General features: G+C 38.8%; 1 protein-coding gene across 1 annotated transcript in view; it reads left to right on the top strand.

Moving 5' to 3' along the window:
• The first annotated feature begins 4,561 nt into the window (after positions 1-4,561).
• The window catches only part of LOC134214092 (calcyphosin-like protein), a 60,003-nt gene continuing 38,242 nt past the window's right edge, over positions 4,562-26,322 (top strand). The window contains exon 1 of the mRNA XM_062693533.1: positions 4,562-4,712. The gene's annotated coding sequence lies outside the window, so the exon portion shown is untranslated. The remainder of the gene's footprint in view (positions 4,713-26,322) is intronic.

Here is a 26,322-nt window from a genome sequence, read left to right on the forward strand (position 1 = left end):
AGCAACTTCGGTCCGAATTTTGACAAACATCGCATGAATATTCAAAACATAGAATGACATAGTCAGACGACTACTCCACGAACTCATTCATTCGGCTGTCAATGTGTTTACTATGTGCAGAAAAAAACATAATTATCATTGTTTATGTTGATGTTTACCGCTGAAAGTGCCTCGCGGATGAAAATCAGATTCAGTCCTATGTGATAAATCACTTAACTCATTTGAAACGTGTTCAGATTTCAGATAATTTATCAATTTGTAATATGTGCATAAATATTCAATGACTAATATTCAACTGAATATTGACTGTCCAGAGCCGACTATGAATGTGTCGGAAGTAAACTGGCAAATGAAGAAAAATGGACTTCACTAAAAATTTTCGATTGTTTTACACTCTGTTGATGAACTTATTCTGGTAATAATCCATGCAGCTATGACAAAAAAAACAAAAAAGTACCTCGAAAATTTCAAGCTTCACTTTGAATTCAGCGCGGACTTCGAGAATGTTTATAAAATTAATTTCACTTTTTTAATGTTATGCCTTAATAAAATATTTACTGTTCCAAGGCTATTTGGATCAAAAGATTACAACTATATTACTCACAATTTAATGTAAACAATAGCTACTTTTGACAGCTAATCGAGTGGTTAACAAGATTAATTGCTTGTGCAGCCATAATGCAACCTTACTGCAGCCATTACCCAAACTTTATTCAGCTATGCCTGCAAATGATGTGCTATTTGTTAAGCAAGTTTCACAGCTCAATGTGACGCATGCAGTAATATAAGCGGCTACAAATCAGTGGTTCTGAGTTCAATACTCGACCATTGACTAATGGTAGACATGTTGAATGGTACATAATTCATGCATTTTCTTTAATAAATATTTTGCCATAAAGCTGATTACCTGTTGGATTAAAACTGGATAAGAGACTCTTCAGCTCGGTGGTCTTGTGTCAGTTCTAAAAATAGATTTTCCAGATATGCTATATTGTTCTATAATTGATGTATGATAGCTGAATAAACTCTTAGGGAGCATTTTAAAGACCTTGAGTCAGCCTCAGGCTGTATAAAATCACCAAAATTAGATGTATAAGAGCTGAGCAAACGTCTTCAGTTCTAATGTATAACCTTTATTCAAACGAAGGCTGCATAGAACTAGCAGAATAAACGGTTTCTCAGCAATACATTATTTACTTGGGACGCAATACATCGTGATCCAATTTTCGCGAATATATAAAGTACCGACATACTTATTCCAGACACACTTCATTTTGAAGAATGGGAGATTTTTTATTATTTCAATACATAATGAATTATTTATTTGAGAAACCGCAATTGCCTATTTTCGCAATGTTTTGCAAGGAATCTTAGAAAACTGTTTTCAAATAAAATGTAATAAATTCTTTTGATTTATTCAAGATTATCCACCACTCAGCAAAAATATTTGAAACATGAAAGTAAAGGCAGTACCAAGTCCGGTTGGTTTTAATTCAAACTAACTGAACCATTAAAATACATTGTAAAAAGCACAACATCGGAAAAAGCACGTTTGTTGGACACAAAATAGGCCAGCATACGATACTCAGTATCTTGCGAGTTCCAAATGGTCAAATTCACACGATCAAAACTAGATAATATATTTTTTTTGTTCATTTAATTCCACAATATGATTGTAGTTTACTATAAGTATTTTCACATTGAAGGTATGCTCGTACTCGTCGTCTCGTTGTGGACTCAACAAATAGAGTTACAATCCAGAACAGCACTAACTCGGCTTATAAGCCGATGACAGCATTCCACCAAACAAAATGTTGGAGAAATGACGATGAATGCATTTGCTCCTGTACCTCCCAAAAAATGCTCTGATAGCTTCCGAATTGTAATTGGAAAGCCTTTGCATTCGTTCTATTTAGAATTTACATGCGTTTGAACGGTTTGAACGAATTTTTCACCCTTCATTCGTAAGTGTCTATAATTTCACTTATATTCTTATTTTTCTGATTTGTTATAAAGAAACAATTGATTTTGATTGAGGAACGTATAGAACCGTGTGGTAAGACGCGCGGCTACAAAGCTAGACCATGTTGAGGGTGACAGGGTTCAATTCCCGGTGCTTTTTTAGGCAATTTTCGGATTGGAAATTGTCTCGACTTCCCTGGGCATAAAAGTATCATCGTGCTAGCTTCATGATATACGAATGCAAAAATAGTACTCAATTTCGAAGAAAAAAACACAAAAAACTGTTTTGAACAAATTGGCACCGAATCTTTCGATTTCTTCAATACAGATCAATAGTTTTTGGCGAAACTCACCACCCTGGGACAGTTCCAGTGGGAAACCTGTAAGCAGTACTGCATAATTGCTCTTCGAAGTGTGTGCAAATATGTATACAGGTAACCAGTAAGCATTATATAAAGCATTTAAGTGGCATTATATGCGCCTTTACTGCAAAACATTAAATGCCAATAAGCCCTATAGTCGCCTTTAATGCTATTTTAATGCAGGTTTTGGCCCAATATATGGCTGCTTAAATGCGCAATCCTACTTTATCGATAAAGTAGAAATTTTGCTGAGTAGCATTTATTCAGCATCCGAAATGCTGAATAAATGCTTAATTTTTAAAACAAGAAAAAAAGTTTTTTTTAATGGCATTTTTTTCTAATTCTTTTTTTCATAGTTTTTTTTTCATATTATATCGTTATTGTTATTTTCATATTTGAAATGGAACATATTTTTTTAATTTCTTCGAGCGGGATTCGAACTCGCGCTCTTGCCATTCGACGCTGTAGTTGTCATCGCCCTTACGAGCTGGCCCATAAAAGAGAGATGGTAGTGGAAATAATTTTGCCCAACATAAACAAAATCCCCTTTCAGGAACATTGAAACTTAATCTAACTCATCTCAGAATGCAACCGTCACACCCAGTTGCAATGAAACAGCTACAGCCCAGCAAACACAAGATCGTATATCATAGCGAATAAGTGTACAAAGTGGAGGCCATATACGTGCACTTTGCATGCAGTCAAAGTGGAGGAATGCGCCTATATGGCCTCCACCTTGCACACTTATTCGCTAGCATATGCGACTTTGTGTTGGCTGGGAGTAGTGCTGCTTTAATGCATCCATCGAAAATAGAGCAATGGAATAATAAAATGTAGCTAAACTATGTAATTAGTGATAGGGTTAGGTTAACGACAAATACTCCTGTCAATGGTCGGAATGGAAAAAATATTCTGCACGTTCCGATTTCTATTTTCAAATGTAAGTTCATTGGACAAATAGTCCCCGCTATATGGTTCCATATTGGAAAACGTTTGACGTATGAACACTACAGGCCTTAAAGTGGCACTAATGTAGCTGTTCCATTGCACTTAACGAAAAACAACATTGTGCATTCAAAATGCTATTTTAAGACTATGCCTCTCATGATTGCTTTGAGAATGCTTATTTAGAACAGCCAGGTTTTCGAAATGCTTATATACAGCATGGAGCATATGCAATGCCAGTATAATGCTACTATAGTGCTTACTTTAATGCTTGTTGGTTACCTTGGTAGTTTCTCAAAAAAAAAAAAACGAAAAAAAATATTATATTCCTGAAAAAAAAAAATATCGTACTTTTTGCCAGAATACGTGTTTTTGAACGAAGATTCAGAATAAATAAATCTCATTTTGGCCAAATTTGTTACGCATGCAGTTTCTCAAACAAACGGTTCATTTGTACCTTTGCATGATATTTGCGAATTGCAGGAGGACGATTCAAATGTGAATAGATACGTTGAATACATAAAATCGTATTTGCTCAAAACAATCAATTGAAGATTAGGAAGTCAATGCCTATACACACTTCCCTATGTAAGTAATATCAAGCGAATTCTCGCCAAAATGCGTTCAACTGTGACTGCGTCGTCTGCGACTATAAGATGATGTAGCCTACGGAAATCGACATAACATTACGGTTGGGTGTGTAGAGCCCCACACTACTTGTCTGCTGATGTAGTAACGCAAGCGTCATTTGGTTCCACTATATGCAGCTATAAAAATGTAACCAGCGTTTTGGTATCAAGTTAAAAGGGGACAATAGTCAACGTGTTAGCAGACGCATGGCGCCATTCGGTCCCATGAGCATCCTCACCATCATGCGATTTGGAACTGGTCGGTGAAACGCCGGTTTTGAAAGTACGAAAAATCTAATTAATCAGATAACTTCGCTCCGCTTCATGTGCAGGTACAATTAAGAATATCCTCTCAGTGCTAGTCTCGAAAAACTACAGCAATAGCAACAAGCATTCATCCACCATTGAGCATGTTTAAACAGACACAAATTTCCGCTTTCTTGATATTTATCCGCTTCCGAATGGTTGAGCGCATTGCCTGTAGATACCCTCAACTATAGACACACTATACAAAAGTCGGTACGGTACGTCTATGAGTAGGTATGGCCTAGACCGCACCCTGGTCTAGCAGCATCGAAAAAAATCCATCTGGATCGGAAAATAAGGGATGGGTCCAACAGAGGAAGAAAAACTCGTTTCCGAACTTGGTCCTTGCCGTCAGTTTAGGTTCAACCGTGTCCGTGCGTACTTCGAATTGTCCGGAATTTCGGTGCTTCCCGTCCAAAATTTTAGTGCTACGATAGAAATCGCCATCACGTGCATCTCTTGTGCCTGCATAAGACAACTTCCGACACATACGATTAATTGGAACAAGGTGCTTCATCGGTGGGGAATAATATGGGTTACACGGATGAGAATTCAGGGAAAAGCAACATATGGCTGGGTTTCTGGATGATAACGAGTTATGAGTCGTGCAGTTCAATAGTATCGCATAAGGTTCCGGTCGGTTGAGTAGATAGTGTCATGCGACAAAATTATATCCATGGTGTTGTACTATTATGGGGTGCTAAATGAAAAATCGATTTCACATATCATGCAACGGAAAGACAGATGATAACGATAAATTCCAACCTGTTGCAGCGGGTGCGGTAACCTTACTGGACCCGATGGAATGGGATAGGGAAGCGATCGATATATGGAAAAAAAAATTTTATACGTAGACGTAGACGTAGCCTTCCATCAACCTCCAGCATCTGCATTAGTTTCTAAGGTTATTCTCGTCCTGAAACCCCATTGAGCAGTGTTTGAAGCATGTACTAATACAGTTCGACCGGTGAATACCATACATATTTAAACATTCTAACCGGGAAATTGATTATATAAGGTTACTATTTCAGTTCTTCGTCCTATGACTCATATGTTCATCCTATGGCCTAAGAAACACCAATGAAATTGTTTTGATTTTTGTTTTTTTTTTTAAATTTTTTTTTCGAAGTGCGCACGAATATTTACAAAAATATCCAACGAAACCAGCGTTTTTTTTTTAATTTCGCGTTGAGATGAATTTATTATAGTAAGATGGAGAGCGGAAAAATTCCCCAAGTATGCTTTGAAATGTGTTTGTTTCATACTGTCCCCTAATAATTAAAGGCCTATAGATAAATTCAACTTGTGCATTTTACTTCTATTCGTTATGTATATCACCTGCGTTGAATGATCATAAATGACTAACAATTTTGTGGACCAAACAATTTGACTGAGTATGCATTAGCCCAGATATGTCCAAATTGCTGGGACACAAATAGAAACGAAAATATTGCTTATTATTTATATTGTCATCCCAACAACCATGTTTGCTACTAACGAAATTCTCATCATCATCATCATTTTTATGATTCGAATAAGGGTATGAATATGAATTTGAATATACAAAATTGGCGATTTATATAGGTTTTGTTTATTGCTAAATTTGATAGCTCCCATCTATGTCTGGTGATTCAATCAATACCTCATTCATATTAAACGGGATTCGTTTTTAACTCGAACTCACTTGGATATAAAGTTATACTACTTTGAGCACTGGGTAATGTAATTGATTGTTATTTTGTTGTAATTCTGCGTTTTGTTTCACAATTTTATTTAAATCCTTCATCTCATTTGTTTTATCTGAACGCTGTACAATTTAACTAACTATTCAAATAAAAAAAACGTTCAGATTGCAGTCTGAGGTACCTCCGTTTTAGAGCAGCTGATAGCATCTTAAAATTAAAGCTTTTCTAATTAAATAGACATGACTCGGTATTGCTTATTATACATATACATCCAAGGAATAGTTTTTCCAGTAAATATTTTTGTACTGAGCACCCAAACTATGACTTCTGATTTACGCCTAACTGCTAACCAATAATCCATAGTTTGCGATGGTAGCCTACAACCCTATCTGCTCTTGATCTTAAGGACAAGCCTCCCGGAATCCAAAACTAAATGCATTGGCGTTTTCAAATGCACCCTATTCTAATTTTACTACCCATTAATTCAGTATGACGTACAATGTTTTATGTTTTTATTTCGTTTATTTCATGATAACAAAGCTTCGGAGTTATCGACGTGCTATTTTTCGACATAAAATAGCTATTCAAACACAAAAGGCTCGCTAAATCTGCAACCTGATTACAAGTTTTCGCCAGGAAAAGTTAATTGCCGATAATTAGCACTAACCACGTACGAGCCTATCACCCAAAATGATCAGCTGAATTAGGGTATACCATCCAGAAATCGGGTACCAAAAACGATGTTGAGTAGAGCGCCATTGTACCGCGGATGACAGGCGTTTCGCCCTCGTGGAAACCACACACAACTGTCATTTTTATTATTCCATGCGTTGCATCCAGCAACGTTATTTACCTAAGGAAAATGTTACAGGGGAGACTGTGGTCGAACTCGATCCTTTTATCGAACAAGTGGCCGCGCGAAGAACTATATGGTATCGTCGCTTTCGCGGCGTTGGTCAACCGGGCGGGTTCCGAGCCCGAGAACGGAAAGAGGTCCTCGTCAAGGCTGGGGCAGGCGTAGGAACTGCGTCGGCAAGTCTCTCTGTGTGTTGGCGAATTGTCCCTATCGCAGAGAGGTCAATTTGGGGTGCACGCGGCATCATCATTCTTGATACCAGTCGTGCAGAGGGAAGCAGGCGCGAAGTCGACCCTTCCCACCTTTCGAGGACATAGGGCGTGGTAAGGCCACCTGGAAATCCAGCAATGCACTGGCACGATACCACGGTGTTCTTCTAAAAAAGCGAGTCAAAATGTTCGATGCTGCAAGGACACGCAGCTAACTTCGAGGGTGCATTGTGCACTGGCCTCGCTTTGAAGCATTACTTTCAGGTTGTATCGAAGGGACGATGGGCTTGGCGGCAATTGAAACGGTTTAGCGGGTCGGGGATGTAGTCCTGCCTCCCTCGTTTGCTGACGGAGGGGGTCCCTAACCCCGCACTTCCTGGACGTCTAACCCAGGATGTCTTTTGAGCAGATTACCCCTCCATTGCTTAGGAAGAAAAAAAACACACATACATCACATCAATTTGTCGCACTTAGTCGATTGGTATATAACACTATGGGTCTTCCGGCCTCCTATAAAAAGTTTGTTTTTGGAGCAAATATATAGTCTTTAAGTATACACTAAGGTTTTTTTACGCGGTTGGAATTCATTAATTTCTCGGTTAAGCTGAACTATCACAGCTTTTTAAATACCCCCTGAATTTTCTTTGATTTTTTGTGAATTTGTTCGTGCTTCATTGACGCTGCAGGTCTTAAACGACCAAAACCAAACCGTGTAAAAGAAAACCTGGGTGTACTTAGTATACGAGAAAGGCAAAAAAAATTCCAGCGAAGAAATAGTCTGAATTTAGGTGTAAACCATCTTGGGTTTTCCTAGGAAATTCTTCTATTTTTTCTTGAGAATCTTTTGGAATTTGTTTTCGTTGTTTCCACTTGAAATTTTTCTTTGGATACCCACGGGATAATCTTGGAAATCTTGACGGCCATTTCTCTGGGATTGCCAATGAAAATTCTTTAGAATTTTTGATGAAAATCTTTGGAATTTCTAAAGAAAATTGGGTAATAATTTCACGAAAAAATATTAGAATTTCTCACCAATTTTTTTTTAAGTTTCCATCAAGAAATCTTTGCAATTTTTTTTGCCTAATAAACTCTAATCTTCTCGCAGTTTTTAGCATAGCATTTATTTAATTCTACAAGAATTGAATGTGGTTCATAGTTCTTGATCGTAAATTGTAAATGATATATCATGACGGCCTTTAGGAGGCGCTAGTGTGTTTTTATAATTTGATAACCTAACTACTATGTACACTAATATTTACAATAAAAATTTGTTATCCTAGATTGAAACTAGCGCCCTAATTGGAGCCTGATCCGAATGAAAGCAACGGGCCCTAAACTTTTCTTTACACTCACCAAAGCGTTCATGTAAGGTTTTTATCCCGGCCAGACGGTGGACCTCGGATGTTCTTGTCCTGGGAGGGGTGTTGAGGATCATCCTCAGGAATTTGTTTTGGACCCGTTGAAGTTTGACGTGGTGGGTTTTAGCGCAGCTCTCCCAGACCGGCATGCCGTATTCGATCACAGGGAGGATGATTTGCTTGTAGACAGCAAGCTTATTTTTCAGGGACAATGACGACCGGCGGTTGATCAAAGGGTACAGTAGTTTCAACAAGACGTTACACTTTGTCACCGTTTTGTCAACCTGTTGCTTGAAAATAAGCTTGCTGTCGAGGGTCAAGCCAAGGTAGCCTCATTGGCCCATTCCACAGTCGTGCCATTGAGGATGATTTTACAGTCCCCAGGCGGAACAAGTTTAGGGGATTTGGAGTGGGGGAAAATGATGACCTGGGTCTTTGCCGCGTTGATACAGATCTTCCAGCTGGTGAGGTACTCTGTCAGGGCATCCAGGCCTCGTTGGAGTTTTGCCACTAGCGCTCTGATCACTCTACCGTTGTAGACGATGGATGTGTCATCTGCGAACAGAGACAGAATGCCGCCTTCTGGACGTTCTGGCATGTCGGAGGTGAACAGATTGAAAAGCAGGGGCTCGAGTATACTGCCCTGGGGGACGCCTGCGACGATGTTGTGCGCATTGGAACTCGCTCCGCTGATTGAGACCCGGAATGTCCTTGCCGACAGGTAATTGTTGATGATTTTCACCAGGTAGCTGGGAAGATTGTAGCGTTGTAGTTTGTACACCAGGCCATCATGCCATACATTGTCAAATGCCTTCTCGACATCGAGTAAGGCCATGGCGGATGTTTTCGAGACAAACTTGTTCCATCTGAGGACGTTGGTAACTCGGGTCAGTTGGTGTACAGTTGACCGACCGCGTCAGAAACTAAACTGTTCCTCGAGCAAGATGTTGAGATTTTCGGCAGACCTGAGGATAATCCTGAGAGAAGGCTGATGGGACGATAGCTTTTGGGTGAGGAAGGATCCTTCCCAGGCTTCCGGATGGGGATGACTTTCGCTGACTTCCAGGCCGATGGGAAGTAGCTGAGCCGGAGACACTGATTGAAGATCAGCGAGAGGTGCTCAAAGAACGGCGCACTCATGTGTTTGAGCTCGAGATTCAGGATGCTGTCGAAGCCTGGGGCCTTCATATTCTTCGATGATTTGATATAGGCCGTCAATTCGCCAGCTGAGATCTCCAACTCCTCCGAGAAGTCGTTGGGAATCAAATGGATGTTGTTAGCATGCTCGTTGACGGCTGCTTCGTGTGGACTGACGATGTTCTGCCCAAGATTGTGTGAGCTGACGAAGTGACGACCTATTTCAGCGACCTTCTCTGCAGGAGTTATCAAGCGATCTTTAGAGCCATTATTGTCTAGTGGGATCAAATGTGGAATGGGCCGAGGCTTGGATTTTAGAATTTTAGTCATTTTCAAGAACGGCTTAGCATAATCTGGGAGAGTACGGATCTTATTCGAGAAGTCGTTATTTTTGAGGTCCACCATTCTGGCCTTGATAATTTTTGTGATTCGATTGCAGCGTGCCTTAAGCTCAGGCAGTCCAGTACGCTGAAACTGCCTGCGAGTGACATTCCGCAATCGGATCAAATCTTTGGTGAGTGTATCGATGTTTAAGGAGTTGCTTACCTGCCGAGCCGTCGGTACGTGTTGCTCTCGGGCCGCCGTGATCGCCTCCTCGATAGCGCACAGCTGGCGGTCGATACTTTCCGGCGTCTCCGGACGCACCTCGTAGTCGACGGTGTTATCGACGCACTGCTGGAAACGCTGCCAGTTCACTCGGTGGTAGTTCCGCCGTAACTGCTGGTGCCGATTGACTGTTTTTCGATGTTTCTGCATGCATTTTTCCATATAAACTTCCAACGAGCTTAGCACCGCCCAAACGTTGACCGAATTGGCTGAAATTTTGTCCAGAGCATCAGGGCATCAGATAGAACCGAATAAAAGGACGGCCCGGCGGCACATAAAAAATGAAAGTGTTTTTTGAGCCACCTTAATCTACAGTAAATTGTGAATAACTTTTAAACGGATAGAGATAGAAGGTTGCTATTTTTAACAAAATGTTTTTTATAAAATTCACCATTTTTCTATTTGTATTTAATTTCAAAGGCATTATTATGGATACCCATTTTGGTAGTATTAATAGAAAAATATATAGAAAAAATCATAATTTTGAAATGCCCTGAAATCAATAAAAATATATAGACCTAAAACATGCCGTATCAATATTTTACCATAAAGTTAAACTCCCAAGTTAAATGTAAAAAATATCAAAAGGATGGGTTCCATCTTTTTTTTCTTTCGATATGCAATTTTTTTCGATGTTTCCTATAAAAATGCACTTTTTCATAAAACGCGTTGGGGCGTTGTGGGTTCGAGTCACACCAAGACACGTGGATTCTATTATTGATTTATTCAAACTAAGCCATAATATCTATGTCGTCGGCGAAGCCAAATAGCTGGACGGACTTATTGAAAATTGTACCACTCGTGTTAATCCCTGCTCTTCGTATTACCCCTTCCAAAGCGATGTTGAATAGCAGACACGAAAGACCATCACCTTGCCGTAACCCTCTGCGGGTTTCGAAGGGACTCTAACTACGCACATCACCCGATCCATCGTCGCTTTGATCAACCGTGTCAGTTTATCCGAAAAACCGTGTTCGTGCATTAGCTGCCATAGCTGGTCCCGATCGATTGTATCATATGCGGCTTTGAAGTCGATGAATAGATGATGTGTGGGCACGTTGTATTCGCGGCATTTCTGCAGTACTTGGCGAATGGCGAACACCTGGTCCGTGGTGGAGCGTTCGCCCATAAAACCCGCCTAGTACTGCCCCACGAACTCCCTTGCAGTTGGTGCTAGTCGACGGCATAAAATTTGGGAGAGTACCTTGTAGGCGGCGTTCAGCAATGTGACTGCGCGGTAGTTGCTACAATCTAGCTCATCGCCCTTTCTGTAGATGGGACACACGACACCTTCCATCCACTCCTGCGGCAAAACTTCCTCCTCCCAAATCTTGGTAATGACCCAGTGCAGCGCTCTAGCCAGTGCCTCACCACCGTGTTTAAATAGCTCTCCTGGTAGTTGGTCAACCCCAGGGGCTTTGTTGTTCTTCAGCCGGCCAATCTCCTCCTGGGTTTTCTGGAGATCCGGAGCCGGTAAAATTATGTCCTGCGCGCGTTCTCCCAGGTCCATCACCATACCGCCATCTTCGTCTGCCACATCGCCATTCAGGTGTTCTTCGTAGTGCTGCCGCCATCTTTGGATCACCTCACGCTCGTTCGTAAGAAGGTTCCCGTTTATGTCCTTGCACATATCAGGCTGTGGCACGTGACCCTTACGTGAACGGTTTAACTTCTCATAGAACTTTCGTGTGATATTAGCGCGGTACAGTTGCTCCGTCTCTTCACGGTCTCGATCTTCCTGCTGGCGCTTTTTCCTCGGGAAAATCGAGTTTTGTCTGTTCCGCGCCTGTTTATATCGTGCCTCGTTCGCCCTCGTGCGGTGTTGCAGCAATCTCGCCCATGCTGCATTCTTCTCTTCCACTAACTGCTCACATTCGCCGTCATACCAGTCGTTTCTCTGATCCGGGGGCACCGTGCCAAGTGCAACGGATGCGGTGCTACCAATGGCTGATCGAATATCTCTCCAGCCATCTTCAAGAGAAGCTGCGCCTAGCTGCTCTTCCGTTGGAAGTGCCACTTCCAGCTGTTGCGCGTATATATATATATCCAAAAACAAACATATGTATAATATATATGTATATATATATATATATATCCAAACCCGAGCAGGAGCGACGACCTCGATAACAGAAATTAGTATGATTTAGCCTTGTATAAGAGGTAAAATACCAAAAAATAATACCAAAAACTTATATGCAGAATACTTGAGGCATACCATGCTTAGGTATTTCAATACCAAACGAATAATAATTGGTTATGCATTTGGTATTGAAATTTAATTTAATAACTGAGTTTGTTATTACTTAAGTATTGTACATATTAGTTTTTGGTATTATTCCTTTGGTATTTTACCTCTTATGCAGGGCTAGTTCATAACAGAGTACGGTATCAATAACAGTATTAAGTATTATGTAGCCAATTTCTCCTGCTCGGGAAAACAAACAAATTTCTTCGCGTGAACAATTTCTTTTCACTACATTACAATAGATAGCCCGGGCTATTAGTCATTAATATGTATTTATTTTGTCGTTTTGCTCAAGCAATCAATTACATAAATCGTCAAAAATTGCACATATAGCGTTCTTCTACATCCCCGACGGTTTTTAACTTGTTTGACATTTCAAGATGGCATTATATTCTTCATTGCAATGCTCTTCCATGCCTGCTTTTCCTTCGTGGGGTTTCTGCTCTTGCAATTCGTAACATGTACTCTAGCTCATAATAATTAACAACCAAAAAAGAAGAAATGGGGCGAAAATTGATTTGTTTCTCATTATTGTGACGTTTTGAGTACACCCAAAAAACAAATCTGACAATTATTGTATAAAATCTGGGCATAAACAATTATGTAAGCTTTTTATACAAATATTGTATTAAAATAATACAAATCTGTATTATTTTAATACAACAGTTGTATTAAAATCTCCCGAAATTGTATATGCCCAATTATTATACAGTTTCTGCAAGATTCTTATGCAGAACTTTATTAAAATCTGCCATTTGCTGGTTGGGTGTAGTTAGCACCCATGATAACGATAAAAAAACCCAACTTAATTCACCGAGTGGTGATACTGCCTTTCTCGCATTTAGCCAAGACACCAACCTTATATGGCGCTTATATAGTTCGATTTCATTTTCTTAATAACTTTTAAACGCAATGGTCGATCGTTATCAAATTCAATAGTGATCAACAAGGCTTTGTCCCCTGTCGAATGCAACTTGTTGCGAGAAAATCGGTTAAGAATTACTATATGAAAAATTGGCTAATGTTTTTCGGTTTTCGTGTGCACACACACACATACACACGGACAGACAGACATTTGTTCAGTTCGACGAGCTGAGTCGATTGGTATATAACATCATGGGTCTCCTAGACTTCTATAACAAGTTCGATTTTGGAGTGAAATGATAGCCTTTCGGTACAACTTTGTTGTACGAGAAAGGCAAAAAACGACACTGATTGAGTCGAAATCGTTCTTTGTGCAAATATCATTAATTTCTAATCATGTTATTAACAAAGAAACAATGATAGTAGTGCTGATAGTAGGTAGGTGCGACGTATCACCCTGATTTTGTGCGGGATCTATACCGATTGCAAGGGATAGTTTTTCAGCCTTAATTTTTGTGCTGAAATCAACTAAAAACTTTGTAAGCACCTTGAAAACGATACGGAATTATATTCTGATCTGAACGTCTGAATGAGATCAAGGCAAAGCGTTGCAAGTTATCCCATTTGACGGTAATTTCCATGAAATTCATCATAAAAAAACAAAGACATAGGGGTAATGACGGCTTTGGCAGGTTTTGTTCTATTATTGGCAGGGGGGTTTTTTATGACTGATTATGCTCAAATTTGGCTCAAACATTCTTTGCATATCAAAGAATATTGTGGCCAAATTTCATAAAATTCGGTCGACAAAAACCCCCCTGCCAATAATAGAACAAAACCTGCCAAAGCCGTCTGTTCCCCTATAGGTATTTTTTGTTCATTTTTTTTTTGCTTTTTGGATGCATGTTTCAGAAAATCAACCGACAAACGGTGCTTAATTCTCCTTTTTCGGGAGAAGATGAACTTGTGTCCGTGCGGTAGCAAATGGTGCCGTTCTCCCAATTTGAATTCCACCGTCAGGGTCGTTGTCAACGTTATGTTTTTGTATAGGGTCAAAATATCCATTGTTCCAATGCTGTATTTCCCCGCTTGATGTGAATATCCTGCAATGAGCGATATGCACTCATTGCCGAAGTGAACAAAATAACAAAACAACAAAAGGGCAACAAATTTCAATTAATTAGTCCCGCGTCTGCCAGGATCCTTTGTCATTAATGATATTATGGCATTGGTCACGCTATCCTTTGCATTCTTAGCTTGTTTGTAGATGACCAGCTTTATATCAATATTTTAGAAGCAAGGTCATCATTCCTGTCTCCAATGAAATGCAGATTGATGTATAGGCTTAGACACATATGAAATACACTTATGCTTTTCCGATAGTTATAATACGGAAGGAAAAATCGATGAAAGTGAAATCACTCGTCTGTCTGCAATTATTAGGTACCTGCAGACCGCCATTATCAATAATAGATTACTATTAGAGCAATAGCTCTTTGTGTAATGTATGATTGCGGCATTGAACGGAACATTACCACGCATGCCGTAGTCGCCATGTCACCACAAGGACACTACCGGACATTGAATTATTCGATCGTTATCATTTGGTGACTGTTTCGTTGCAACACCGATTTTCATGTTATTGTGAAATCGCTTCCCTGAAATTACAATTTGTAGTGAAATTCATGAACTGTATCATGATGTCAATGTGACATACATATACCTAATAATTACAATGAATCTAAGACTGGCTTTATTTTACCACAATTGATCTATTCATAAATGTTATCGATCATTTAGTAATCTGCGTTCGATCATGTTTACTAGTTTGTCAATAACTCATTCCAGAGGCCTAATTTCAAAATGTATTGTATGGTGGACTTTTAGTGCGAAGGTTTTTCTACAACTCTCCTGTTAGGTCGATGTTCGAATTCCACTATTAAAGGAGTTACGGTGATAGTTGCTATACTTATACTAAATGATAACAAAATATGCAATCATTTAGTCTAAGTTACTGCTACTAGCGTTATAGCTTTGTTATTAGTGAAATTCAAACAACGAACTGTTAGCAGAGTTGTAGATAAACCTTTGCACTAGAAGTCCACCGTACAACACATTTTGAAATTTAGCCTCTGGAATGAGTTATTGAAGAACTACTAAATGATCGAAGGCAGATTACTAAATGGTCGATAACATCCTTGGTTCTATTACTGCCAGGGGAGTACAGTTGACCAAATTTTATGAAATTTGTCAACAATATTCTTTGATATGCAAACAATATTTGGGCCAATTTTGAGCATAAGTTATAGAAAACCCCCCTGACACTAATAGAACAAAACCTGCCGAAGCCGTCATTTCCCCTACCTAATTATATAGGTACGGAATATTATTTTGCAATTGAGAACCATAATATATGTCGTTGAAGTCCATAGTTTAATAAATTTGTATGATAGCATTATATTATTTTAATGAGTCATATAAATATTAGTTATTTATGCAACTAGTTGCAAACTAGTAGTTTGTGCAACAAGTTGCAAAAAGATGATTTTTTCAGCACGAGTTGTACGTTTATCCAACGAGGCTTGCCGAGTTGGATAATTACTATGAGTGCTGAAAAAATCGAGTTTTGCAACGAGTTGCACACGCTATTTTTTGCAATGACGAAAAATGGACTTTAATTTGATAAATCTGTACCAAAATTGTACACAATTGTACACCAAAATTTACTCCACATTATCATTCTTGTCAATCAATTATGTTACTGCGGAGAACAATCAAATTCCATGTTACCGTGCCACATTGCATAGTTCGATAAGCCGTGGAGCGATAGATGTACTTGCCTTAGGAAATTTTTGATGTCATGCCCACCAAACTATTTAATTTATTATGAAGCACATAGGATACACTATTTGAGCGCTTACCCAAGCTAATTCAGCAAAATATAGTCATGTAACTACTGTTCTGATGTTGGTTTTTCATTATAGCACCGAAATGAGTATTATAATGAATATTATGCAACCCATTTGAGTTGCATAATGTTCATTAAAGCACCCATTTCGTTCGTATTGAAAAGTAGGCCGTTTTATCACTCAAAGACGAACTGTAAACCAGATATTATGATCAGGAATTGCAAAAAGATATTTTCTTTAGCCGTGTATATATAACGAGGAATGAACGAAGCTTATGAATTATACCTTAAAAGCCCTACATCGTTTATGGTTGCAAACGATAGTTCATCGGTCAAGAATACATGAACCGATGTTATATAAATTCTAATAATAGTCTAAGGCAGGAAAATTTAAATTTTTGTGTTTGAGACCTTTTAGAACATATTTTGAGCTGAGTAACGTCTGTTGCTGAACAGGCAACATATTTATCAGAACGAATGAACTATCAGCCCAAAACGTCAGGCCCATATATTAACTGCCAAAGGTTGAGTCAAGTGCCCTGTGGTGTTTTGCTAGTGCGTTTGAATCATATTATTCCGTACGTCAATCAAGACCGAAAATGTCGAGGAAGCATTTTCCATCTATTTTTAAATTTCAAATTAAACAATGTTCCTTTCGACTTTTGAGTTGAAAAAAAAACATACGATTTCATGTTGATTACCTTCATCGTACCCTGGAGAAAAATCGAATATCGATTCTTCATTTTAGGACACAATTCGATGCAAAACATGGTTTCTCGGCACTCGTATATAATATCTGTCTTTGAAAAATCGAGTTTTGCATCGAACTGCATACATAACTGCAACTTTTCAGCACTGATTAGTACCATCTTTAAGGGTTAATTCATAAGCTTCGTTCGTCGTTATATGTCCTTGCTAAGTTAATTGTCTGCAGTCCTTTTGTAAATTGTTGTATGTCTTGTGTTTTCATATTTTTGCCTTTCTCGTACAACAAAGTTGTACCGAAAGGCTATACGACTACTCCGAAAAACAACTTTTGATAGAAGGCCCGGAGACCCATAGTGTTATATACCGATCGACTCAGTTCGACGAATCGAGGTGATGTCTGTATGTGCGTATGAATGTGTGTGTGTATGTGTGTATGTGTACAAATTTTGTAGACACACTTTTTGGAACTTAGCATTACCCGATTTACTCGCAACAAGTTGGATTCGACGAGGAATGCGGTCCCATTGTTTGCTATTAAAAATTGGCCCAATCGGACATTGCATTTCGGAATTATTGAAAATCATTGTTTTTTCCCAAGGGTCCCACAAGGGTCTCACACTCCAGCTTGCCGCCTTTCTTGTAGAGGGGGCTTATAACCCCTTCCTTCCACTCCTCCCGGTAGCTGTTCAGTATCCCAGATTCTGACTATCAGTTTGTGTAGGTAAGTGGCCATCTTGATGTGCTCAGCTCCGATACCATCCTTACCAGCTGATTTATTGGTCTTTTGTTGGATAGCATCCTTAACTTCCCTCAAGGTGGGGGCTGGTTGGCTTCCATCGTTCGCTAAACTGACGTAGTCTTCTCCTCCGCGGCCTTGATTTTCACTGCCTGTACTCTCAGCGCCATTTAAATGTTCATCGTAGTACTGCTTCCACCTTTCGATCACCACACGTTCGTCCGTCATGATGTTCCCATCCTTATCCTTGCACATTTCGGCTCGCGGCACGAAACTTTTGCGGGATGCGTTGAGCTTCTGATAGAACTTGCGTGTTTCTTGAGAACGGCACAGTTGCTCCATCTCCTCGCACTCCGCTTCTTCCTGGCGGCGTTTCTATTCCTGTAAAAAGCGGGTCTGCTGTCTCCGCTTCCGTCTATAACGTTCCACGTTCTGCCGGGGACCGTGCTGCAGCGCGACCGCCTGCGTTGCGTCCTTCTCCTCCAGAATCTGTCTGCAATCTTTGACAAACCAATCGTTCCGTTGCCTTCGTTCCACATACCTGACGTTATTCTCCACTGCGTCGCTAATTGCTGCTTTAACTGTATTCCAGCCCTCAAGAGGGACCCCATCGACCTCACCCTCTTCGGCAACGCTGCCTTGAGATGCTGCGCGTATGCAGTGGCGACATCAAGTTGCTTTAGTCACTCTAGGTCGTACCGCGCCGGTCGTCGTTAACGAAAATTGTTGATGACGGATAGTTTTGGGCGCAGTTTAACCATCACCATATAGTGGTCAGAGTCTATGTTAGCGCCACGATATGTCCTGACGTCGATAATGTCGGAGAAGTGCAGTCCATCAATCAGAACGTGGTCGATTTGTGATTCTGTCTGCAGTGGTGATCTCCAGGTGTGCCGATACGGAAGGCTGTGTTGGAAATAGGTGCTGCGAATCGCCTTGGAGGCGGTGAAATCAATTAGTCGTAGACCGTTTTCGTTCGCCAGCCGATGAGAGCTGAACTTTTCAATAGTCGGTCTCAACTCCTCCTCTTGGTCAACCTTAGCGTTCAAATCTCCTATGATGATTTTGACGCCGTGACTTGGGCAGCTGTCGTACTCACGTTCCAGCTGCGCGTAGAATGCGTCCTTATCATCATCAGTGCTTCCGGAGTGTGGGCTCTGGACGTTGATTATGCTGAAGTTGAAGATCCGGCCATTGATTCTCAACCTGCAACAGCACTTTAATCTCTATGGAATATATCCTTTTTATCTACGAACGTAACATGTACACAACAGTCTATAGATATGTATTTAATTAAAACCCAGACCTGTAGAGTTTGAACTAGAAAATTGTATATTGTTTTGGTGTGTATTGAGTTGTACATATGTTCTGAGTTGCCCAAGGACTCCGCGGAAAACAGGCCTTTGCATCTACAAGCGCAACAGGTTGTCTTTGAAGGATTTTTCAAATCGGATCAGACTCTTAACCCTCGAATCAAGTAAAAGTAAAGGGAATACAATATAAAGCTCTATGAAAGCTATACGAACTCCATGTAATAAAAGCATAATGTACAAGTATTCTGCAACAACATTTATTTAATCATTATGTACATCCTCAACAAAATCATCATTTATTTCTTCAAGATCGATTAAAATATCTGCAAGGGCATTTTTCTCTGTACTCGAATCTGTTGTACTGCAGGAACTTTCAGTCACTAAAACACTTTGAACATTTTCTGGATAGTCCAGATTAGATTTATTTTGAAGTCGGTTACCTAAGTTGAGGGAGCTTATCAAAGGATCCAACGAGTTCATAGTACGAATGAAAACGTCATGTAAATTATACTCTCTTAAAGCTTTCCTGGCATGATGAGTCCGACTTTTTTTAAGTGCTTATGTTGACACTCAGCTGCTTCTTCAGCCAACATTCCATGTGGTGCTGGTGAATGAATTATTATATCCCCAGCATGGGCAAGGACTTCATCCACCGTAGCAGGAATTTTATACCAATCATACAGCTGCAAATATAACCGGTAGGTTGCTTTACAATAGCTGTCTAGCTTTTCAGGATTGATTGGCTCTTTGCAGTTTATCGCGATCAAAATGTTCCAGAACCGGTGTATTAGCTATTCGTTGACATCTAATGCTTTACTTAACACCTTACCTTTACCTAATTTGGATTCGAAAACGCTCGTCGACAATTGTTTCCAGTTGTACTTCATCCTGCTCCGCCTTGCCTTGGCTGATCGACCCTCACACCAAAGTTATCATAAAGCCTTTTCTGTATAAGTTGTTTTCTTTCCAAGTACGCTTCGTTCTATATCTTTGGCTCTGGCTCTGATAAAATTCTTCTAATTCAAATTCTGTGTCATTATATGAGTCAAAGTAAGTTTTGGACCATTTTTTTCATATTTCAAATGCAGATTTTTCAATTTTGTATGGCGTTGACTCTTTTTTCGTTTATTTACAGCGAAGCTTTGGCAGATATATTCCTTTTTCAACACGATCTACCTGACGTCCCTCGTGAGCTCCAAATAATTCAATGATTGCCTATAATTCATGCGTCACCAAATACTAAGTACAAACTCTTCACGCGAATTACTTTCGCAATCACGACTCACGATTCACTCAGATAGAAATTCATAAATGCTGTTTATTTATTTCACCTAGGTACATACCAATATTTTTCGGAAGATTTTCCTTGGTACAGACATTTTCGTTTCTTGCTTGTACATATTGTTTTCAAATTAATATCAAAATTCCACACATTATGAAAAAAAAAATTAAATGAAGCCCAGAAGATTTACGTAATCTTCAAGAGTCCTTTTTTCATACTTTTTAACTGGATACTTGATAGATAATGAGTTGCATCCTCTTGGTCCTCTGCGTCTAATGGAGTATCATATAGCTGCATGAGCTATCGTGTACACGGCCTTCCACGAAGCCCATGACACTTTCCGTGTTATCTACTCTCTCTTTTTTAACTGTTCTTGATGCTCTTCTGGCATACGTATTAAATTGGTATCCAGCCCATCGCAGTCTGTCGTTTATTTTAGGAATACCCATATTGAATGTTTCAAAATTAATGACTTTTTTCGAAAAAGTGATCGGAATCGCAGATTTACAGCCATAAGTAGCTCTATTTTGTTTTAATGCCTTCTGGGAGGATCAAAGAAAGACGTAGGGGTAGTCACTAAGCGAAACTTTGAGAAACTTTTTTTGTATGGAACTTTTTGTACGATTTTTTTTTCGTCGGCTTGTTTTTGGATGTTTTACTTCCTATTTTACCACAATGCATTGATTTTTCAAGAACTAAAAAGTGTCTGGTTCTGATGCCTATGTCTTAATAACCATATGGCTTAGAGTGCTGATATTCTGGAGTTTAATGCTCCAAAACATTAGCATTTAGTAAGTCAACTTGATTTACGAATCGAAGAAAGTCGATATTTTTATTTTCGCCCACCTGATTCCCCATAGTGATCCCTTCCAACAAACCTCCTGCAGCGCTACGATGCCGAATCCACGGTCTTTGAGCACATCGGCGAGTATGCGTGTATGATGTTGATGTTGATGAAGTTGAGAGATTATTGATGTTCCAGTGAGCAACATTTACAGGTTCAAAAGAAGTCTTATATAGTCGCCTTCCCACATCTAGATATTGAAGGGACCATCGAGATAGGGAGATATCGAGGAATGGAAAGAAAATTTAATGCGTACTACATCCAAAAAAGCTCGTTGTATGATAAACGACACTAATACAATTGTCGTTTCCTGTTGTTGATGTGTTTGTTATTGTCGAAAGATGGACTAGTAGCCTAAAAATTTAAACATATCGACATAAGGAGACTGAATTCTGAGAAATATGATCAGAGCACATCGAGATAGCGAGATATCGAGACCAAATGTAAGTAGATTGAAGGGACTCAAGAAATTATTGACATAGGGCAGTGATCCCCAAAGTGCGGCCCGCGGGCCGCATGCGGCCCTCCAAGCCTTTTCCTGCGGCCCGCGAAGGATTTCAGAGAATACACTACATTTGGCCCATTGTTAGACGTTATATGACCAAAGAAGCTTTTCATTGCGCTTTTTTTTTCGTTGCATTCGAGTATTCTGTCAAGATTGCACCATTGTTGCTAAATAAAGCATGAATCGTGTTATTATCATGATTTATTAAATTGATCACTACATCAATATTATGTAGGCCAAGCCAGAGCATTAGTGAATAATAATAGATTTAATCATGATTTATGAATAATGGGTCATTTAATCATTATTCATTGTATGATACAAAAAATACGATTCATTCATTAATCACTAATCATATTCATGATTGTTTTGAATTTATTCATTAATCATCAATTTTAATCATTGCTGTATGCTCGCTTTTATTCATTAATCTTTAATTAAAATCATACAATTTTGAAGGTAAAGAAACATAATTTGGAAGAAAGGGAACTTTACTATTGATCACTATGCAAATCATTCAATTTGATTATTCATAATCATTATTCATTAATCATACACATATTGTGTCAACATTTAATCACGATCGGTAATCGTTAATCATACTTCAAACCTTTTATTCATTACTCATAGTCGTTAATCATTGTCAAAAATTAATTTAATCGTTAATCATAATCATTAATCATTGTCAAAATGAATAAATCCTTAATCATAATCTTTAATCATAGAGTTGAATGATTTAATCATAACAAATTTAATTATTCATTAACGCTCTGGGCCAAGCCCGACAGCAAATATGCTTCATTATTATTGTCCCGGGCTATAAAAATAGCAAATGTGTGTTTTTCTTCGCGCATTAAAACAAGCTTTGTGTTGAACTTCATGTAAGATTATTGTTGCCTTACACTGCTCCGTAAGAAGAATGCTTTTACTCATAAAAATAAGTTATGGTTCGGTAAAATTCAACAGGAAAATTGCTGGATTACTAACTTCAGAAAACACGCTGACTATCACTTGACACACCAACGTACTTTAAGCTACGGAAAATGTAGAACTTTTTTTTATTTTTTTCCAATCTCCGATATTGTTGATGAAAAGGTTTCAGGCATTGTTCAAGCAATTTGCACGAAAGCAAATCTCGGATTGCAGATTTATTCGATTTCTATTCAACACTGCTGGCATGATTATCTGGCTTCAAAAACTGTTTTAAAACATGTTAGTCGTTATTGGCAGAAAAATAAAATGTCCATAAAGAATTTTCCTTAAATACAATAGGAAATTGACAAAATATTTATTTTATGTAACATTTTGGAATTGTGGAATATTTAGATTTTTTTAATGGAAAACTCTTCTTTCATAATTGCAATTTTTGCTTTTAAAAGCGCTATATTATTTTTTTTAATGGAAAATTCTCAATTATTTGTGGAAATTGTATATTTATTTATTGCTCATACACTGATTTCTTCATAGGTAATTATCTTTTTTTTATGAAAAATTTCAATTTTTTTAGGGATTTTATTTATAGTGAACAATATATCCTTAAAAATAAATACATAAGGTCATATAATCATTTGGAAACAAACAGCTCAGAATATTTTCTGCTAACTGAACCGAAAAGATGGTGTTGCAAAAGAATTTTCTCGTATATCAAGTCTGAATGAGCAGAAACGGTCAGTCAGCTACGGCGAGAAAACCTGCATAATTGAATGTCCTTCCAAGTATGTTAGTCGAAAAAGATTTACGGGAATAAAATATTTTGTTAAAATTTTATTTTATTTACAAAAATCATGTTGCACTAAAATTAAGTTTTTAATTAAAAAACAAATATTGTAAATATACTGCGGCCCGCTTCACCAATTCGAAATTGCAATGCGGCCCTCAATAGTGAGCATGCTGGGGACCACTGACATAGGGAGAGATATCGAGATATAGAAAAGATGGTCTCCTAGGTGTCTATACTGATGAAAGATGATTTGCAAATTCTGACGAAGAAATCTACAGAAACCCATGCCAATGGAAACCCGCCATGGCCACGCTATTCCCTACCGCTCACGCGATTGATATGCAACCCGGTTATACCAAATCAGATGTTCTAGGTTCTCCAAACAGCACTGGAGTATGGATCAATTGATCTTCAAGGACAACTGTGCCTGAACATAAAGCCGACAACAACCAGTCATGCCCATACAACTCTCTAGAGCAGCGGTTCTCAACCTGGGGTACATGTACCCCTAGGGGTACCTTTGCTGGCCCCAGGGGGTACCTCGGACAAGAATGCGTAATGGCGGATGTATTACAATTCCAAAGAAAATTTACTGATGAAGTTTGAATAATTTGATATTCTAAAACTTTGCATTGTACACAATATGCATGGCGATCAGTAAATCAAAGTCTAGTGACCAGCATAGTAACAAAAGATCAAAAAGAGAAAACGTCTTATGGATAGAGTTTTAAAATCTTCAATGTAATCTACCTAAAAATGTTAAACAAATGTTAAATAATATGTTAAATAATATGTTAAATAATATGTTAAATAATATGTTAAGAATATGCTTTTGAACTACAATCTAGAATCTTGAGATTCGAAAGCCTCCATTCGAGAGATATAAAAGCCTATTTCCGAGAAGTTTGGTAGCTTCACTGCAAGAGTCTTGAAATGCTCATTCTATGTGTCTCGGAAGCCTTCTTCTAAGTAGCTCGTAAGCCTCCTTCCAAGAGGACTTTTTTTCTATTCAAGTGTTCGTTCGGTTCAGACGCCTCTACACAGTATCGGTGAACCACGTGGAATCCGTACCGCTCGGAAGCACATCCGTTACCGCCGAGGCCAGCGATGGGCCGACAAGGACTACACGAAGGCTTATATGGAAGTCGCTGGAAGTCAAACTCGTGCGCCAGAGCCTTTCACGCCAAGGCACTATGGGGAATTCTCATACAAATGGGCGACCAAAATTTTTTTTTCAATGAAAACTGTTTCTATGCAACATATATTATGTGGAGGAATATTTAAAAACCTTTTTAACCCTTTAAGGGTCATCGTTAACCCTTCAAAAAATGTCGCACGCGAAAAAAAAAATATTTTTTTGGGGCGATTTTTTTGTTTCCAATACAACATGTATAAAATAGCAAACAATCATATTTCTAGTAATAATGTTGTTCATTTTCTAATCATTACGAGGTAAAGAGAATAAAAACCACAATTTTCAAGAAAACTTTGATTTCAACATTCTCGTAAAAGCGCAAATATTCGCAAGTGAATCACTTACTAAAAGGTGGTTCTAGGGTTATATTTCAATCCCCCATTTATAGATGAGGGGACATTTGGGGACATTAGGTATGCGGGACCATTTTATAGCAAAGAATAATATTAATTAAAGTTTTTCTTCTACAACTTTTTTAAATCAATCTTTGCGTGCAAAACAAATCAATCTATCAAAAAGCTTATGGTATATAAAACCTTATATTTGGAGAAAAATTGACATCATGACATACAAATCAAAGCAAGGAACGATTTTTTATTTTTATCAGCTTTTTTCACTTTGCCAGCCCATATCTTTTTACTGAATAAACATAGCGCTTCAATATTTTCTGATTCTCTTATCTAGGGTATATACTTTCAAATGATATATAAATTAGACAAATTGAAATAGTAAATTTTTCGATTAATGGCCACTCTTTTCCCCATAGTGCATGGGAATCGTGTTCGGAAAGGTTGGCGTCGAAGGCAAGCAGCCGAGCTTCTCCATCCGTAAGTGTGTCCGACTGCAGGTCATCAAAAACGGCAATAAAATCACCGCCTTCGTACCTCGCCGCCCATCGGTGACATTCCCAGAGTTCGCTGTGAAGTGAAGAAAAATCCAAACACACTTTTATGTGATTATTAGAACCACCGGAAAAAAGAGATCTCAAAGCCATCTTCCAAGAGCCTTTTTTCAAAAGGCTCCGAAGCCTCTTTTAATTAGGCTCCGTAGGGTCAAAAGGCTGAAAAGCGTCCTATAAAGACGCTCAGAGGCCTTCTTTTAAGAAGCTCGGTGACCTACTTTCAAGAGGCTCAAAAGAGAACTCGTTCAAAGAGGCTTGGAAGCCTCCTTTTAAGAGGCTAAAATGCGTTTTTTCAAGACGCTCGGAATCCTTCTTAAGAGGCTTGGAATCCTCCTCCTAAGAGCAGGGATGGGAAAATCAAATTTTCAAAAAATTGAGGATGATCAATCTCACCCGCGATCTTACTTTTAAATAATCAAGTGATAAAAATTCGCCAGCGATTAAGAATCGTTTGAAAATCGTATCTTTATTTGAAGCATTTACTGTTACATTTTGAACTCTTTTTCCTTACTACCATAACACCATAACGCCAAAAAGAAGATATAACGGGACTGTTGACAATCAGCTAATATTAGTAAAGATTAATGTTTGAATGAAACATCTGTGTTTATTATCGTTTGAGTACAAAATTTGAGAAGTTGTCACCGGTGACAACTCGCCTACTGTTTTCACATAAAAATTGCAATCATTATCGTCTAATAATCATTCAGCACAACACTGCCTAAGAGGATCGGAAGCCTCCCTTTAAGTAGCTCGGAATTTGTATTTCAAGAGGCTGAGAAGCATTATTCAAGAGGCCGAAATGCGTCTTTCTAAGACGCTCAGAACCCTTCCTTACACAAAGCTCGGAGGTCTCCTTACACGAGGCTCGGAACCTTACTCTTAAGAGGATCAAAAGTCTCCCTCCAAAAGGCTTGGAATTCGTCTTTCAAGAGGCTGAGAGCGTTCTTTCAAGAGGTAAAAGAGGCCTACATTTAGGACGTTCGGGAGCCTCTTTAAAAAAGGCTCGGAAGCCTCCTTTCCAAAGGGTCGGAAACCCCCTTTAA

The sequence above is a fragment of the Armigeres subalbatus genome, chromosome 2 (genome assembly GCF_024139115.2).
Source record: "Armigeres subalbatus isolate Guangzhou_Male chromosome 2, GZ_Asu_2, whole genome shotgun sequence".
Taxonomy (NCBI): domain Eukaryota; kingdom Metazoa; phylum Arthropoda; class Insecta; order Diptera; family Culicidae; genus Armigeres; species Armigeres subalbatus.